This window comes from Alligator sinensis, unplaced genomic scaffold (assembly GCF_000455745.1).
Source record: "Alligator sinensis unplaced genomic scaffold, ASM45574v1 scaffold857_1, whole genome shotgun sequence".
NCBI classification, from domain to species: Eukaryota; Metazoa; Chordata; order Crocodylia; family Alligatoridae; genus Alligator; species Alligator sinensis.
The window spans coordinates 1,044,859-1,060,993 of record NW_005842439.1 but is presented as its reverse complement, the minus strand read 5'-3'; the positions used below and the strand labels follow the sequence as shown (position 1 = coordinate 1,060,993).

The 16,135-nt window shown below is 45.8% G+C and overlaps 1 protein-coding gene across 1 annotated transcript in view; it reads left to right on the top strand.

The window, feature by feature from the left end:
* LOC102375630 (A-kinase anchor protein 13-like) overlaps positions 1 to 16,135 on the top strand; it is a gene marked incomplete at its 3' end in the record, with an annotated part of 136,735 nt that overhangs the window by 1,631 nt on the left and 118,969 nt on the right. The window lies entirely within an intron of this gene.

Sequence of the window (16,135 nt, the reverse complement as noted above, 5' to 3'; positions counted from 1 at the left end):
CTGCTTTCCCCAAATGTAATCTCTGTTTAAAAGATGGAGGCACTTCCTAGAAACAGGCTTGGGCATGGGGGAAGCAGACTCTTGCTTGCATCCATATATATGTATACAGGGATATATACAGGATCCCTGTTGCTTAATATCCCCCTGCTGTTTATTCCCCACCTGAAGTTCTCGAGAGATCCATTTTCGTGGCAGCAAGCAGAGGAAATGGCTTGTAGGAGCAACTTCCCTCATCTTTAAGTTACTGGACAAAGTGGTGTTTTTCTCTCTCGGATTAGTGTCTGGTCCTTGATTTTCCTACTGTAAGTCAATTCTTTCTTTAAAAGGGAGTCTTTCCCAAACAATAGCAGAAAAGTATTTGTAAGACAGTAGGCCTATTTATTAACTGAAACTTTAAATCTAAGAGTTTAGTAATTTTAGCTGAGTTATCCTAGTAACTGTGGGATTTCTTATTAATTATTCCTGTAAAATGGCACTTTTAAAAAAAGAAAAATGGTCTGTGGACAGAGACATTTAAAATGGATACTCCTTATAACTGTTATGGCTTGCTTACCATGAAGTAAACCCATTGCTTGTGAAAGGTTATGCTATATACATCTCTGATTTAGTTAATCTGTAAAGTGATAATCTACCCTCCTTTCTTGCTTATCATGCATTTTCTTGGTCATCTCTGCTTTTGCTACTACTTACTCCTGCTGTCTGCATAATCCTTTTTACCTGTACCATTCAAGATTAGTTTCTTAATAACAGCTACACGGAGCACGTTGTTTTATCAGCTACCATGAGCTCTGACTTGTTTTCCTGCCACCTCTAGGGTTTACATCCTTCACAGCTCTGATCATTTGGAAAGCATAGTTCTTCCTGGAGTGCAGTTGCGTCCTCTTCCTGGGCACATGTGATGAACTGGCTTCTTTCTGTGCCGGTTTGCATCAGGGCTGCAGGTTAGGGCTCTAGATAAGCAATTCTGGATGTGCTATTGGGTAGTTTGTGCCCTGAAGGGTGTGAATACTTATTTGCAGATGCTTCGTTTATTTAGGCAAGAAAAATGCTTCGTTGCTTTAGATGGAAAGTCTTTCCCAGAAGATGATAGGTTTTAGAAGATCTGCTGTGGTCTCATCCCAGGGTCACATGGAGAAAAAGGAACAGAAGCAGCAGAAAGATGATTTTGATGACTTACTTTAGTGGCCAGTACCTAACAGAATCAGTACCTCCTTAAAGGCAACCTAGCATGATGGTGGACAGCATCATCTGGCCATATATTCAGGCATGCCCACAGCTTTGTAGCCTGATTTTTGTCCTCTCCCTCACCCTCCTGCCTTTCTCCTCCCCTCTTCCCCCCCCCCCAAAGTACTGAAAACCTGCAGCTCCTGCTGACTTCAGGGGGTAATCAGTACCTCTGAAAAGCCAGCAGTTATCACTGTTTTTGTCCCTGATGGAGTAGTATTGAACTTAGACACAACTTGAAAGGAGATGTAGGGCACTCTTGATTAGCTTAGCCTTGCAGATTGAGCTGTCTATAAATACACCAGGTAGGTAAACAGCCAGGAAGGAGAAGAGCTGTTTAAGATAAAAGACGGTGCTGGCACAAGAACACATGGCCACGAGTAGGTTTAGGCTGAAAATGAAAAGAAGTTTTTGTTCATCAAAGGAGTAAAGCTTTGGAACAGCCTTCCAGTGTCGGGTGAAGGGGCAAGAAACCTGAATTGGCCCTAAGATGGCGTGCGATACGTTTGTGAAAAGAATTACCTGATTTAGCACCTGTTGTTGCAAAGCGCAGGACTTGTTGACCCAGGAGGTCCCTTTGAGCCTGACGCTCCTGTTTCTGAAATGAACTACTAGGTATATGTGAATCTGTCACTTAGTGTAACGCAAAAGGCTTGCAGGTGAACCTGGTTTTTATTCTGCTGCCAAAGCTCCTTCTCTGGGTCTTTGCTTACAAGGGTGGGCAAAATACAGCCTGCAGTCCAGATCCAGCCTGCCAAAGGATTTTGTCCAGCCCACAGTGGGTCCCTCGGCTCCACCTGGCCCAGGCGCAGGTGGCAGCCTGGGCTGGGGTGTGTGCAGTTGGTCCCACTACTCCCCAGATGTGCAGTGGGGCTGGGACAGTGCAACGGCCAGACTTGCTTCCTGGCAGCCCCGGCAGCAACAGCTCCTTCTGGCTGCTGCTGCTGGACCTGGATCCTCTGCCTGGGCACCCCAGCCTGTCTGCCTGGCACCCACCACTGGGGGCACCCAGAGCGGGTGGGCAGGGCGTTCATGGAGACCAGCCTGGGACCTGCGCAGGCAGGGTATGTGGCTGGGTGGATGGGATGGGGTCATAAGTGGCTGGGGAGCAGTGTCTGGGACCATGGCAGGTGGGCAGGGCCGGGGCTGAGACTGGGATTGGGTTTGCAAAGTGGAGATAATGTGGGGCCAGGGCCCGGGACAGAGCCGTGATCTGCTGCGTAATATCACTGCAATGGTCACCGGTTCTGCAGGCAGGGGCATGCAGGGAGTGGATTATGGCTCTTCCTGTGGCCCCGGCCCCATGCTGTCACAGCCCCAGGATCTCAATTTGAGGCCTGGCCCTGCCTGCCCTTCCTGCTCCCAGATTTCACTCTCCACCCACTAGTGGCCCCATCCCATCCACCTTACCAGGGTCCTGCATGTATGTCCTGCCCAGTGAGTGTGGGGTCAGGGCCCAGGGCAGAGCCTCCATCTGCTCCCCATGTCCCCCTGCCCATGGAGCTGGCACCCATTGCAGGGGCATGCTGGAAGCAGATTGCAGCTCTGCCCTGGGCTCTGGCCTTGTATTATCACAGTCCTGCAGTCCCAGGGGAAGAGGAGAGTGCTGACCCGGCCCACAGCAGCTCACCAAAACTGCCTAAGTGGAGCCGGCCCATAATTGCCAACTCCTGCCTTAGAGGATCTCTGGCCTAGGAGTAGGAGGTCCTGAGTTTTTGGTCCTTTTTGTCTCCTTTGGGGGAAGGGAGGATGGAGGGGTGTGTGTGTGTGGGTGTGTGGACGATAAAACCTATTTGTCCTGTTATTAACATGAGATACAAGAGTGGCACAGATACGGCAAGGAATTTATGAATGTAGAGCAACTTGTGTTCCTTGCCCTGAGGACTGTGCTGTCCAAAACCCTGATTTGCTAAAGACTGGCCATGTGCTTAGTTCTGAGCATATGAGCAGTGCCTTTAAACTCAGGAAAGCCAGCAAATTCAAATATCCTGAAGGCTTTGTGTTTTCAAAGAGATGTTTCTTTTTTATTATTATTATTATTTTTGTCCTTGCTTTGCCTTTGCAGTAGATCGTTAATGGTACTGCTGGAAGAGGCAAGAGATTTTTAGATCATGATTTTGAGCAGCGTTGCAACAAATAGATGAGCCGTGGCTGCTTGTACGTGGATAGTGCTGTATTTGGGAATGCACTGTCCACGTGGAAATATGGGGCAGTCTTTAATTTTCTTATTGTGTTTGTATTAAAATAATGCCAGCAGGCCCCAAAGATCAGAGCCATATTGTTTGATGTCAGCATTTGCAAGTATTTTGAATGCAGAGCAGGGGGAATTTATTGCTTGTACCCGTGTTAGAGCTGAGCTCTAGATGTCTTTTTAGTAAGGTCACCTTTTTTCTTGCAGTATTCCATATGTTTTATGGAGAAATCTCAATGGACACCTGATGAACTCATTATTGGGCTCATCTTTTGATACCAGAGCTCTGGTCAGTGGTTTAACCAAAGATTTATTTACTACTTGAGACTAGCGCTCTCCTCTCAGCCATCGCTTGAAAGGAGGATGCTTTGGTTGTGTAACTTCATGTTCCTGTTGGGAGCTTCAGCCATTAGTGAAGGACTCCGAATGATTTTCTTGTTGCTGCGATTGTGTTACCAGTCTCCTCCCACGAGGTTGACAAGCGAACAAAGGAGTGGCAAAAATAAGATATACCTACTTCCTTTGCAAAGCATGTTCCCCACTGTACCATAAGCCAAAACATATGATGCGTCACAGAACTTAACAATACAATAACTTCACCGGTGCTGTGAAATGCAGCAGAAAGGAAAGCAGTGAGGATGTAATGATATTGCCTGACTACATGATGCAAAGTGATAGCACGTTTGTATAGCTTACACAGTGCTGATATTAATTTTTGAGGCCCAGGTGACTTATGTTTATCCATTGGTATCCTTTTCATTTCACTTGCAGCTTCAGCTTGCCTTTTGTGTAGCCTTTATAGCAGTGTTGTTGGGCGAACTCTGGGCATTGACCTCCACCGTGATTAACTAATTCATTTCTGCATGTCGCTTTGTATATAATACACAATAGCATTTCAGGAAAGCTGCTTGAACATGTTACCATTGCAACCCTTCCTGTCTCTTTGGGGCAGCAGAAAAGTAACAGAGTAAAAATGATTACCAACTGAATAAACTTAATTCCTCTCAAAAAGTGTTGACTGAAAGAGAATCAAAATAGCAGGTCCATTTACTAGTTCTAGTTCTGGGTTTAGGATTTTCAGATAAAAGGTGCCTCTGTAGTTTCAAAGTGTTAATTTCCAGCTTCCTGCAACAATATTGTAAATGATTTGATCTAGGGCAGTTAATCCCACAAAAGGCTTGTAACCGCAGTACCTAGAGATAAGTTCCACTTAGGGGGAAAAAATGATTTTGTAATTTAAATGAAACAAAGTATAAATGAGCTTCAACTCTCCGTGGTAAGCCTTGAAGTCGGTGATATTTGCACAAGAGACAGCGAAAAGACTTTCATAGTAAAGGGTCCCCTTCTTCAGAGAGTGTTTTTCAAGGTCTTAGAAGGATAAGAAGTTAAGTGTGTGCCAGCACGTTTATTAAACTTGCGCTGCATGTGTTAATGTAACCAGGAACAAACTGTGCCTTTTTCTGCACAGAGCAAAGCTGGAGGCTTTAAAAAAAATAATTTTTAAATAGATGTTGTTTGTTTTACAGAGTTTCTCCCCTGCTAGCTGCCTTTCTCTACCCCATTTTTCAACATTAACCTTGTCATTAGTATCAAGTTCTCTCATCCTTTCTGGAATGTAGAGGGCATATTGAATGCTACCTTGGAAAAGTAATAGCTGAGGGGGGAGGATAGGAGTGATACATGGAAGGCCAAACTTGTGCACAGGAATGAAATAGTTCCAGTTTGGATTTTAAAAGGAAAATTTTGAACAGTTTTTTTTGTTTTCCAGGTGAATGGGTAGTAATATTCTTCTGTTTCCATACTAGAGACAGACTTTTTATGGTGACTGGAACACAGTGTTGCTTACATTGATATAAATCTAGGTATTGCTGGACATCTAATTGAGGCTTTTTATCCAGTAAAAGAGAAAGCAAACCAGTACCGTTCCCCTCTCTAATTTCAGTACTGGAGTTTCTTACTCGGTTGATTATGAATGTTGTGAGCATCCACTAATGTTTGAGCCCTCGTGTAATTTTCAATAATACTTCTTAGTTCCAGGACAAGTACAACACGTTTCATCTATAGATCTCTGAGCACTTTACCAAGGGAGGGCAAAGTTATACTGCTAAGCTGAAATCTGATACCTGCACTTATTGGCATCTAAAATGCAACTTAGAAGGTGCTGAACAGCCATAAAAAGGGGGGGATTTAGAATGAAATGCTTTCTCACTTAAAACATAATACTTTTGTAATAAAGAAAAATCATTACTGTTTGGCAGGTTTTCTACATGGGGGGGAATCCCTTCCAATACAAACCTTTTGGTCATGACCACGTCCCCTCCCCACTCCCGCATCCTGGCTATCAGTGTCTGACAAATGCCTAAATAACTCCATCCCTCATCACGGAGGCTTGTGGATGACCCCTGTAGATACTGACCCCTTGCTGACACTGCTTTTAGAACGGGTTCCAGCTGGGAGTTCAATCACACAACACAGCCCAACTGCAGTGACTTCTGCAAACTTTACTGTACTGTTTTCACTTGTGTTGTGTGTCAAGGAACAGGATCCTTTTCTGCATAATGGTCTCCTTGTGCTACATGCTGAAAATAGCAGTTCTTTGTGCTTGGGAGAAGAGAGCAGTAGTGCAGTTTGGACAGTTGTACCTTATTTATTTGTTGTATTTGGAGTGTGGGTAAGGATCAGACTTGGGGGAAGGACGGAGGCTCTTTGTTTCATCTTTTCTCCCTTAATCAGTGATACTGATGCTAGACTCCTTTCTCTAAGGTCCTGATGCAGTGCAAGCAAATGTCACTGCCATTTTGCTTGTTTAATGTCAGACGGGGGTTGTGAGAAAACAGGTACATTTTCTTTGCTAGCTGCCGGAGATCCTTAATAGTTGAGCTCTTGTGTAACGCAGCATGTAATTTGAGATGAAGTTGCAGATTTTGGTTGCATCATTGGACCTCCTCTTTCATTATTGGTTTAGGAACATTATACAGGTCTCCTAATTCATGTAATTACGTTAAATGCTACACAATCCCAATGACATGTTGTTTTGAGCAGTAAAACAATTTAATTCTAAGGTTGCCTGGTTGGTGTTCAGCAAATCTGGGCAGGTCTGCACCATATTAAAAGCAGATCTTCCTGAGGTTTAGGACGGTGGGATAGGGAAGCCTATAGCTGCCTTTTTTTTTTTCTTGACGAATTTTTAGTAATCAAATCTTTGCACTAGCGATTAGGATGGTAGCCGGGGAGTTGGAGACCAGGGTTCTAATTTCAGTTCTGACCAAGCTAGGACAGGTCTGCTGTGTGACCAAGGTCACTTCACTTTTCTGTCCCTGTGTTCCCCTCCCACTGTCTGTTTACCCTGTAAAGCAGGGGTGGGCAAAATACGGCCCGCCGCCTGAATTTGGCCCATCAGGCAACTTCATTCAGCCCACAGGCACCCACCAACTAATTGTACCCCACCCAGCCCATGTGCTTCACTCGCACTCTTGTGGGCACAAGGGCCCGGCCTAGCCAGCACACATCTTCTGGGCAGGGCTGCTGCTGCCACTGCTGCAGCTGCTGGGGGACCTGCTTGGCTTCCCCAGTGTCCTGCTGGCTATGGGCAGGAGGTAGGAAAGCGGCTGGGGTGGGGAGGGAGCAGTGGCTGGGCAGGAGCATGGGGCTGGGGCTGGTGGTAGCGTGGAGCCTGCATCCAGATTTGGGTGGGCAGAGTGTGGGTGTGAGGGAGGTTGGGGGGGGGTGGGGACACCCTTGCTCCCCATGGCGCACAGGCCCTGCCACTGGTGGCAGCAGCAGAAGGTGGTAAGCACTTGGGGTGCTCGTGCCCCATGCAGGTGCTGCTGCCTGGTGGCACACAGCTCCAGCCAGTGCTGCACATAGTGGTGAGGAGCGCAGCCAGGCCAGCCCGCCTCTGTTGCACGGGGCTCCCTGCAGCACACGTGCATCACCGGGGTTGTCCCGCGCGATGGAGCCGGTTGCCTTCTCGGCTCCCCGTCATGCAAGTCCCTTGACTCTGGCAGGAAGCAGGGGGAGGCTGCCCTCTACTTCTGGCAGAGTCTTGGGACCTGTACAACAGGGAGTGATGAAGGCAGCCGGCTGCATTGCATGGGGCTACCCCTGGTGGTGCGCGAGTGCCAGGAGCTGCATGTGCACCATGGGGAGCCCCGTGCAATAGAGGTGGGCTGGCCTGGCTGCAGTCCTTGCCTCCATGTACAGTGCTGGGCGGAGCTAGGCAGCAGTGCCTCTGCAGGGCATTGGATATAGCTACTGGTCAGTAGAGCTTCAGGATGAGGGGTGGGAGTCAGGATCCTATTGTTACCAGATTTAATGTTAGGCTTTAGATAGTGGCACTGAATTCTTAAATGCTTGAACAAGAATAGTTCGTTCTCTGAAGACAGCATTTATTGAGCACAATTCTCAAATTCAAGCATATGACAAAGAACAACAGAAATCTTCACTTAATCTAAGGCAGCTCAGTAAGACACAGTGACAACACACACGACTTAGTTTAACTTAAAATGCAATATAATAAACCAAAGAAGACAACAGAATGCCTTTGCACGAGTCTTGCATAGTCCCCGAGGGCAAAGGGATTTGGAAAGTCCTTCTGGGGAGTCCACAGGTGGTCATAGGTGTTGGAGTGGAGATCCTACAGGGCTCATCTCTGCCTGGGCTTTTATAGGCGAATCTGTACCTCTTTCTCTCCCTTGGGTGCCTTGACTATAGTCACATATAGCAAACCTCTCGTGTATAGCACGCCTCTCGTACATTCATTGTATTCCAGTCTCTCACCTCGTACAGGTTCTACTTTGACATGTATATGTAGTCTTCTGCTGTCTTTGGCTATTCCAGCCCAAGCAGTCTGGACCTTCTCCTGCTCCCTTAGCTATGTCTCTGGTGTACACATGTGATGATTGTGCCAGGTCTTTGCCAGCACTGTGGAGGAATGCTTGGGACAGAATCTGGGAGAATGAGGCCTGGGTTGCTAGGTAAGTTGTGTGTGGTCTAAATGGAGCCTTTTCAGTGACAGTGGCTTCTTTTTAAGGAATAATGAATTACCGTCATTCTGCTTAAGGGCACTTCTATTAAAGAATAGCACACTGCAAACTTAACTTGTATTGTTGAGATCCTCTTGCTCAGCGACACCTGCATAAAAGCTCAAATACATCCAAAGAATGCAAAGTATTTCTGTTCCTGGAGGGCTGCACACTTGTGGTCTTTCAAAAATAATTTTAAAAAAATGTATTTGTGCTTGGTTTCGGAGGGTGAAAGGGGGAACCTACTCTGGGCGGGGGGCAGTGTTTTCATGTGAAAAATAGTTTCTGGGGCAGGTCAGTGACAGCATCTAAGCGATGACCATGTTCCTGTAGTCCTCAGCTTGCTGCTGTTTGCACTTCCTCCATCCTTCCTGGCCTGCGGATGGGGGTTTATTTTGGGCTCTGGCCCATGTTAACAGAGGGGACAACCTGTTTAGATTATACTCTGGATGTCATTTTTAGCGGAGACATCATTCTTTTTGTCTTGTACTAACAGACAGAGGGGCCCATCCCCTGGAAGGGAAACACTAACAAACACAGAGGATCTGTGGCAGCGTTCAAACTGTTTCGTCTTGTGGGAATGGCTGTAGGCTGGAGCCGTTATCACAGCTTGACACAGTTTGGAGCTACTTGCCAACCAATAAAAAGACAATATGGTTCTTTAGGTGGAGATAGAGGCTGGGTCTTGATGTGAAGATTATAGTGTTCAGACACCTCAGTTATTCATGGTGGGCTCTTTTTTATTTAAAATCCATAACAAGTTGGTAGAATCCAGGCTTTTAGTATCCTCCCAAAGTGGTGATGCTAGTGTTGGTGAAGCAATGAAAGGCCCAAAGCAGACACAATTCCACAAGTGGTTTGGGTTTTTGGGTTTTTTTTTTTGGGGGGGGGTGCTGCCCCCCACCCCTTGTTTTTAAATCAACAAATCTGAGTAATGGTAATTTAGCATCGAGGTTTGGCAAGACTAGGTCTTTGGGCCCAATCCTGTTCTCTATGGCTGAATGCCCTAGTTGGGCTTAAATCCCCACGCAGTGTTCGGGTTGTGCTGGATAAATGCACAGGAAGACACGATTCCTGCTCCTGGGGAGCTCTCTTATACTAAGGTTGTCAATAGGTGATCCATTTTGTCCTGAGAGAAAGCCCTTTGCCTGGGATAGCGTACACGTGAAAGTCTTCTGTCCTGTTTTAAGTTCCTCAAGTCTGTGGGATAAAATATGCCAGCGCTTCTTCCTGGGACGTGGCTGTATGCATCTGTAAGGTGACTGGGCTTTTTCTCCGGAGAAGTCAGCCAGGCGCTGTGCTCCTCTCTGGCAGAGGAGAAGGGAAGGGCCATGTTTCTAAATGACTGTGCTGCTCCTGGCTTTGAGCTGGATCAAGTCCTGGGACAATCAGGTCTGTGTCAAATGAGATGTCTATTTACAGCCTAAATGGACAAGAAGGAGAAACAGTAACAGAGCCAGCCTGTAAAATGAATGCCAAAGGCACGCACCTCTGTTTGTTCCAGGTTCTGTGATGCTGACTCAAGGTGGCCGCCTTTCACATGACTCAGTGGTTTCAGTGTCAGATCCAGGTGTGTCTTGGGCACATTCTCAGCTCTGTGCTCTTAGGGGATGTTAATGTTTGTGGGTTACTGTTGCTTTGTTGCCTTGCCTTGCCTTACCATGTCTCTGTGGATCAGGGGTGCCTGAATCATCATCATGTGAGAGAAGCTGGGTTGGCGCACTCCCCCTGCAGCCCCACGGGAGTCTGGATGTAAAGCAGAGATGCCTGGCCTTCTCCTCGACTATAGGCCTAGGCAGGTAAATCTCTGCCAGTGCTATGCAAAGTTTAGAGTTTCAGAAGTAATGGGGAGAGCCTCTGCACAGCATTCCTTTCTCATCTAGTTGAGCAGCTCTGATGCCCCCGTCCCTGTGCAAGGCCCGCACAAGTATTTTTGGCTTTGGGTTCAGGAAGGGGACAGTAGACATACATTAGGAATAACTGAACTGAGAATGAATTTACCCGAGTCCTTGTTTAACCAGTATTATGGGGTCCAGCTTATGCCTTGACATTACCACTTACCATGCACTGTGGGGTGAGTGATCAGGAAACTTTTTAAAAATCACTAGTTTTCTTTTGCTTGGTGTGGAACTAGAAATAATACAACAAAGCCAAAAACCCTACTAGTCATATGAATGCAAGAGAAACCTTCCTGTTTTTACTATAAAGCATGTGAACCATATTCTGTTCTTGGTTACACAGGCAGTAATATAACACCTTTACGTCCAGTGGAGTTGCTCCAGATTTATACCAGTTCAGATGGAAACAGAATTCAGTTAATTTTTTTTTATCTTGCTGCATGTTTGCGCACTACTCTTGTAGATCTGGTTTTGGCACCTGTCGCCAAGCAAATGCACATACATAGCAGAACGATCTGCTTCTCTGTTCTGTCACTGTTGCACATCAGTGCTAAGTTCTGAACATTACCTGACATGGCTTTCCAGTCCAGGTGGGTCTTCGCTTCATGTGTGCTCAAGTAAGAGGGAGTTCAACTGCATGAACGTGGCTGTCCATCCTCTGATTCCTCATGAGGAGGACATGGTAATGGAGACTGTCCCAAAGTCCTTCCCTAGTCTGCATTTGAAAGCATGGTCTAGATTACAGGCCACACTTTCAGAAGATTTCCATGAGCTGTCTTGGAGAATCAATAGGCACTAAAGAGGGTACTCCTTAACCAGGAAAGCATGTGTGTGTGTGTCGGGGCATGCAAATTTGTCTGGCCATTCGGGGCATGCTTTCACTGGCATGATATGGTACAAACTTCTGAGTGGGGTTTACTGGGCATGTCTACACATTCAGTTAATGCACCTGCATTTTCTGCACAGAAAATTCAGGCTCATTACAGTGCTATCTGGCTCACATCTACATGTGCAACCCCATTGAGAGCAAATTGAGGCTGACTGGAGCAACCCAGTCCAGGTCTGTTCCTGCCCTGCTCTGCCCCCCTGCAGCTGCCAGGAGGAGCTCAAGGCTCCCCTGGGTGCCAGCTCTGAGCTGACAGAGGACACAGGGCTTAGCCCTGAGTTGTGGAGGGTTTGGTGGGGGAGCTGTCCCAGCTCTGCAGGCAGCTCTGTTCCAATGTGGTGGAGATCAGGCTGCCCCTGAGTTGGGAGGATGCCAGGATGGGAGGGGGAGAAGCTGCCTCAGTTGGGTGGGCAGCTGCTTCCCAGCCATGTGGAGATCGGGACCCATCCCAATCTCCATGTGGCTGGGAGGCAGCTGCCTGCCAAGCTGGGACAGCTCTCCCTGCCCTCCTGTTGCCTAAGCCGATAGAGCAGTTTGCTCCCAGTTAGTGTCTACACGTACGGAGCAGCACATCAGTCAGTACACCGTTTTTCTAGTACCTCTGTTTACAGGTACTAGAAAACGGTGCATTAGACTAATGTATTACACAGTAATTGCTGTGCACAGTATACAATGATGTTTACTGTGCATTAGATAAGTCTAATGTGCAGTAAAGTGTCTCACGTAGACGCACCCACTGTGTGGGTCAAAGGTGTTATAAACTTTATTCCAAAGGTTAGGTTGTGTGTCAGAACTGTAGGGTTGACCTAATTAGGGTACTTTGGCCAGCAAGTGGTCTCAGCTATAGCAAAAAGCCCCAAAGAATTGGTGATTCATCTTATCGGTCATTAACACCCATTTTTATGCGTTGTCTGAGTTGTTGAAAGCTTAATTACAGGAATTCCAGACACAATCTGAGACAACTCACTGTACATGTCAAAACCACTGAAGTTTTCAAAACAAAGCTGGTAAGGTTTCTCAAAATATGCTTAAGAAAAATATGCTTCTCCAAATGCTTAAGATAAGGAAACAACTTGTTCTTTATAGCTTTATTAATGCCTGCTTTTAACTGGCGTGTTTCTGAGGCATGTTCTGTTTCCTAGACCCATCTTGGGGAAGAAACCAAAAAGTGAAAACCTGCAAATGTTAAGGTTTGCTAGACGTTTCCTTGTCATATGGTGATTCTCCCGCTGACCTTATTTCAGGCTGGTTGGTGGATATTTACAGCCTTCTGTCCCAGAATTGATGACAATCACCTTTTTTAACCTTGGATAAGTTGTTTCCTGGAGAATGTACCATCCTCTGGTACACGTTTCTGATTATAGCAGTAGAGACGGGTCCATCGAATGCTTGCTCCATCACCTCTAAGTCCACATGAGAAGCTGATCTGCTTTATGGTACGCATTTCTGACTTGGTACACAAAGGGGTTTTAAGTCACCAATCTGTCAGAGTGCAAACCTACTTTCGGCATTGGCATTATATCTTTACAAGCGTGCAAGTTTGTATCCCATCACACTAAGCCTGGCCCCTAAGTGATTTTCATTAATGCATCTCTGGCATAGACATGAAGTACCCTGACCTTCTTAGCCTGGGTGCCTGCTTTTATGCCTGAACAATACATTGGGCAATATTTTGGCAGATGGGGCAAAGATGGAGCCAAAATAGGGTGTGCGCTGATTAGATTCTGTTCATGTTTTTATAGATATCTTTGCTCTTTTGTTCACCTGTTGCATCCTGTCTCTTATACAGCCTGCAGACTGTCTTGGAGTAGGGACCATTTTCTGTCACTTGTCCATTGGTTCAGATTGGGAATCCTCAATGTTTTTCTCATAGCAATATTTAATTGAGGGCCATATGAAAGATGTCACTTACCACTCTGGGAGATGCCCCTAACTAAGATGCCAGTTGAAGTGGTTAAAGATAAAGCTTCTTTGTCTTGGCCCAAGCTGTTTGTTAAATCAATAAATTAGTCTCATAGTAGACTTAACTTCTGCAACCTTCCTCATTCTTCTGGCTTCGGCATCACTGTAGATGTGGCAGTGCTGAGAGCACAGCTTAAAGCAGCACTACAGAAATATTTTGGATAGGAACCGGTATTTGATCAGTGACTGTTCAAATGCTCTTAGCTAGTTGCTGTGAAAGTTGATATGCTCCATTTAATTTAATATCACAACTGTCCTTTTACATAACTTGGCTTTTTAGCTTGGTTTCTGCATCTTTTTCATTGCAAAATCCTTCCGTGGGCAGTGTCTATTTTGTGTACTTGATAGGTCAAGTTAATCTCTGATACCATTAAACTGACTTTGACTAGGTAGTATCAAAGGATGACCTGAGCTTGTTGGCTTTTTATATCTTTTTTTTGTATGCCTTCTGGAAACTGGGTGTCAATTCCTTTCTCTGACTAAAATTGAAAATTAATTTCATATTCTCACCTTACTACCTGGTAAAGATTCATTTGACATTTCCCATTCTGCAAGCAGCTCAGTTTAGTTTGGTTGGCATCATCCTTTTCTTGCCAAGAAAAGGCTTTATCCTTAGAAACTGAGAGCATCCCTTCAACACATACATATAGAACCAACCCAAAGAAGTATATAGAATATATATGTTTTGGTTGGTTGTTTCTGTGAAAGACAAGTTTTACAAACAGTGGTTATGTGACCTACACAGAACTGAACTTTCACTTGACTTATGAGTATTTTATTGCTGTACCCTATACCTCAAATTCCCCATCTATAAAATGTATGTATTACCATCTTCCTTTCTACAGTACTTTTCAGCAGAAGATCTTAGTGCCAAGCATTAATTTTATCTCCTTTTGGTGTCATTCTTTGAGTTGCATTGCTGCTGTCCTCTTCCCTACCTCATTCTCTAGCGCACCCAACTTTTCCCTCAACTTTGTTTCTCTTCCACTAACCAGTTTCTTCCTCTGCCTTGTCCTGCAGGTCACATTTTTCCATGGGTGCCTCTTCTTGTCCAGCAGTCTGCCCTCTGACTCCTCCAGTTTTGTAGATGCCTGCAAATCTTGTGTGGTCTGTGCAGCCTTCTTTTTCCTCTCCTCTATCTCTTCAAATCCCCTTCTGAATTCCTCCTTCTGTTTGAGTGCAGCATGTTGTAAAGGAGCCTTGGCTGTGCTTTATCTTCAAGGCCTTGGCTCTCTTTCCAAATAGATCCTATTGCATAGGCCTGCTGCTTCAGGAGTCTCCCAAGTCCCTCAGACAAGTAAAGAATCAAAACTCAATCAGGCTTTGGGATGGCAAGTGGGTGTGTATGTGTAAAAGAAATTGGGAAACGATAAATCCAGCAGCTATTTAATAGGTATAAAGGGAAGCAATTTTAGAGATTAGTTCATATGAGAATTATTTTGGAATAAAATAGGGTGAGAATTGAAGGTAGGTTAACTATCCCAGAAGAACTCCATGTAGGGGATTTAAAAAAAAAAAAAAAAGTTGGAATAAGAAATGCTTACTCCAAAAGCTGTCCCATAGAAATGTGTTGTTTTTTTAATTAGCTATAATGGAATTGCTCCATTTGTAGACACTCTTTAGATTGGGATGGACAATTATTTCAGGTGGAGCGGAGGGCCGTTTACCGAGTTTTGGCAAGCTGTGGAGGGTTGCATGGGGTAACCGCGCCCCTTGACAGTGCCCCACCTCTTGGTTGCCATCTCGGGACCAGAAGTCCCACCCCCTAAACTTTGCCACCAGAAGTCCCTCCCCTTGCCCCTAGAAATACTCCTTTCAGCAAGGGGTTTTGCCATCTCAGAACCAGAAAAACACCAAATTATATTCTAAAAACGAAACATCTACAACGTGTTTTTTTAATCAAATTAATTAATTTTGTCCTGTACATGTTTGTGTAGTGTACACAGAGGGGATTGCACAGTAGCTTAAAATGAATTCTGACTCTTGTATATTGTGGAGGGATGGGGGGTGAGTACAGGTTGGGCGGGGCTGTGGGTGTATGGGGGGGTGGATAGGTGTGGGGGGCAAGGGAGCACTTGGGTGTGTGTGTGGTTGTGGGGTGTGGGTGGCTGTGGGGTTTGTGGGGGAGGTAGCTGGGTGTGTGGGGGGGGTGGAGATGGGGGCAGTGCAAGGCGGGTGTGTGGGTGCATGCATGTGGTGAGGTGTGCTTTTGGAACTCACCCTATGAACACACATACATTCTGTGCTTCTCTCACTGCATGCACATTCACGCGCACATGCACACCTACCCCACCCTCCTGCTCCTGGCCCTGAGGTACCAGTGTGAAATCATATGGCCCATGCAGCCTGGGCCCATGTGATGATGGAGCAGGTGTGCAGGGAAGCAGTGAAAGCCAGGGCATGGGACTGGCCTGGCTTTGCTTGTGAGTCCTGCCAGCTTTCCCTGGGTCCTACTGTCCCTGGCTCCTATCATCTTTGTAAATATTATCTTGTATACTATTTATCAAAGCTAGGAGCAGATAAATATTAATTTTCTACACTTTTTAGGTGCCCCGCAGGCCAAATAGAATGACCTAACGGGCTGGATCTGGCCTGCAGGCCATATTTTGCCAGCTTCTGCTTTATATGGAGAATGCTTTATCTGACTGGGCAGGTATAGGGTGGTAATGTGTGGGTGGCTGGCTCCTTTAAAGGAAACTTTAGGCATCTGTGTCTAGTTAGTTATCTAAGACCATTTTGTTTTTGTTTCCTTCTGTAATAATGTGTTCTAAAACCGCTCGAGAAGAAAAGGAGGAAATTTTATAGGCTGCATTACTGCTCTTTGATTTGCTAAGCTGACTGATCCACTCCGCTCCCTGCGACATTCCAGGTCTCTTGGTGATTCAGAACGTTACTCACTATTTAGTTAACCAGTACTAGATACATCGGTGTTGTGTATCGCTCTGTTGAG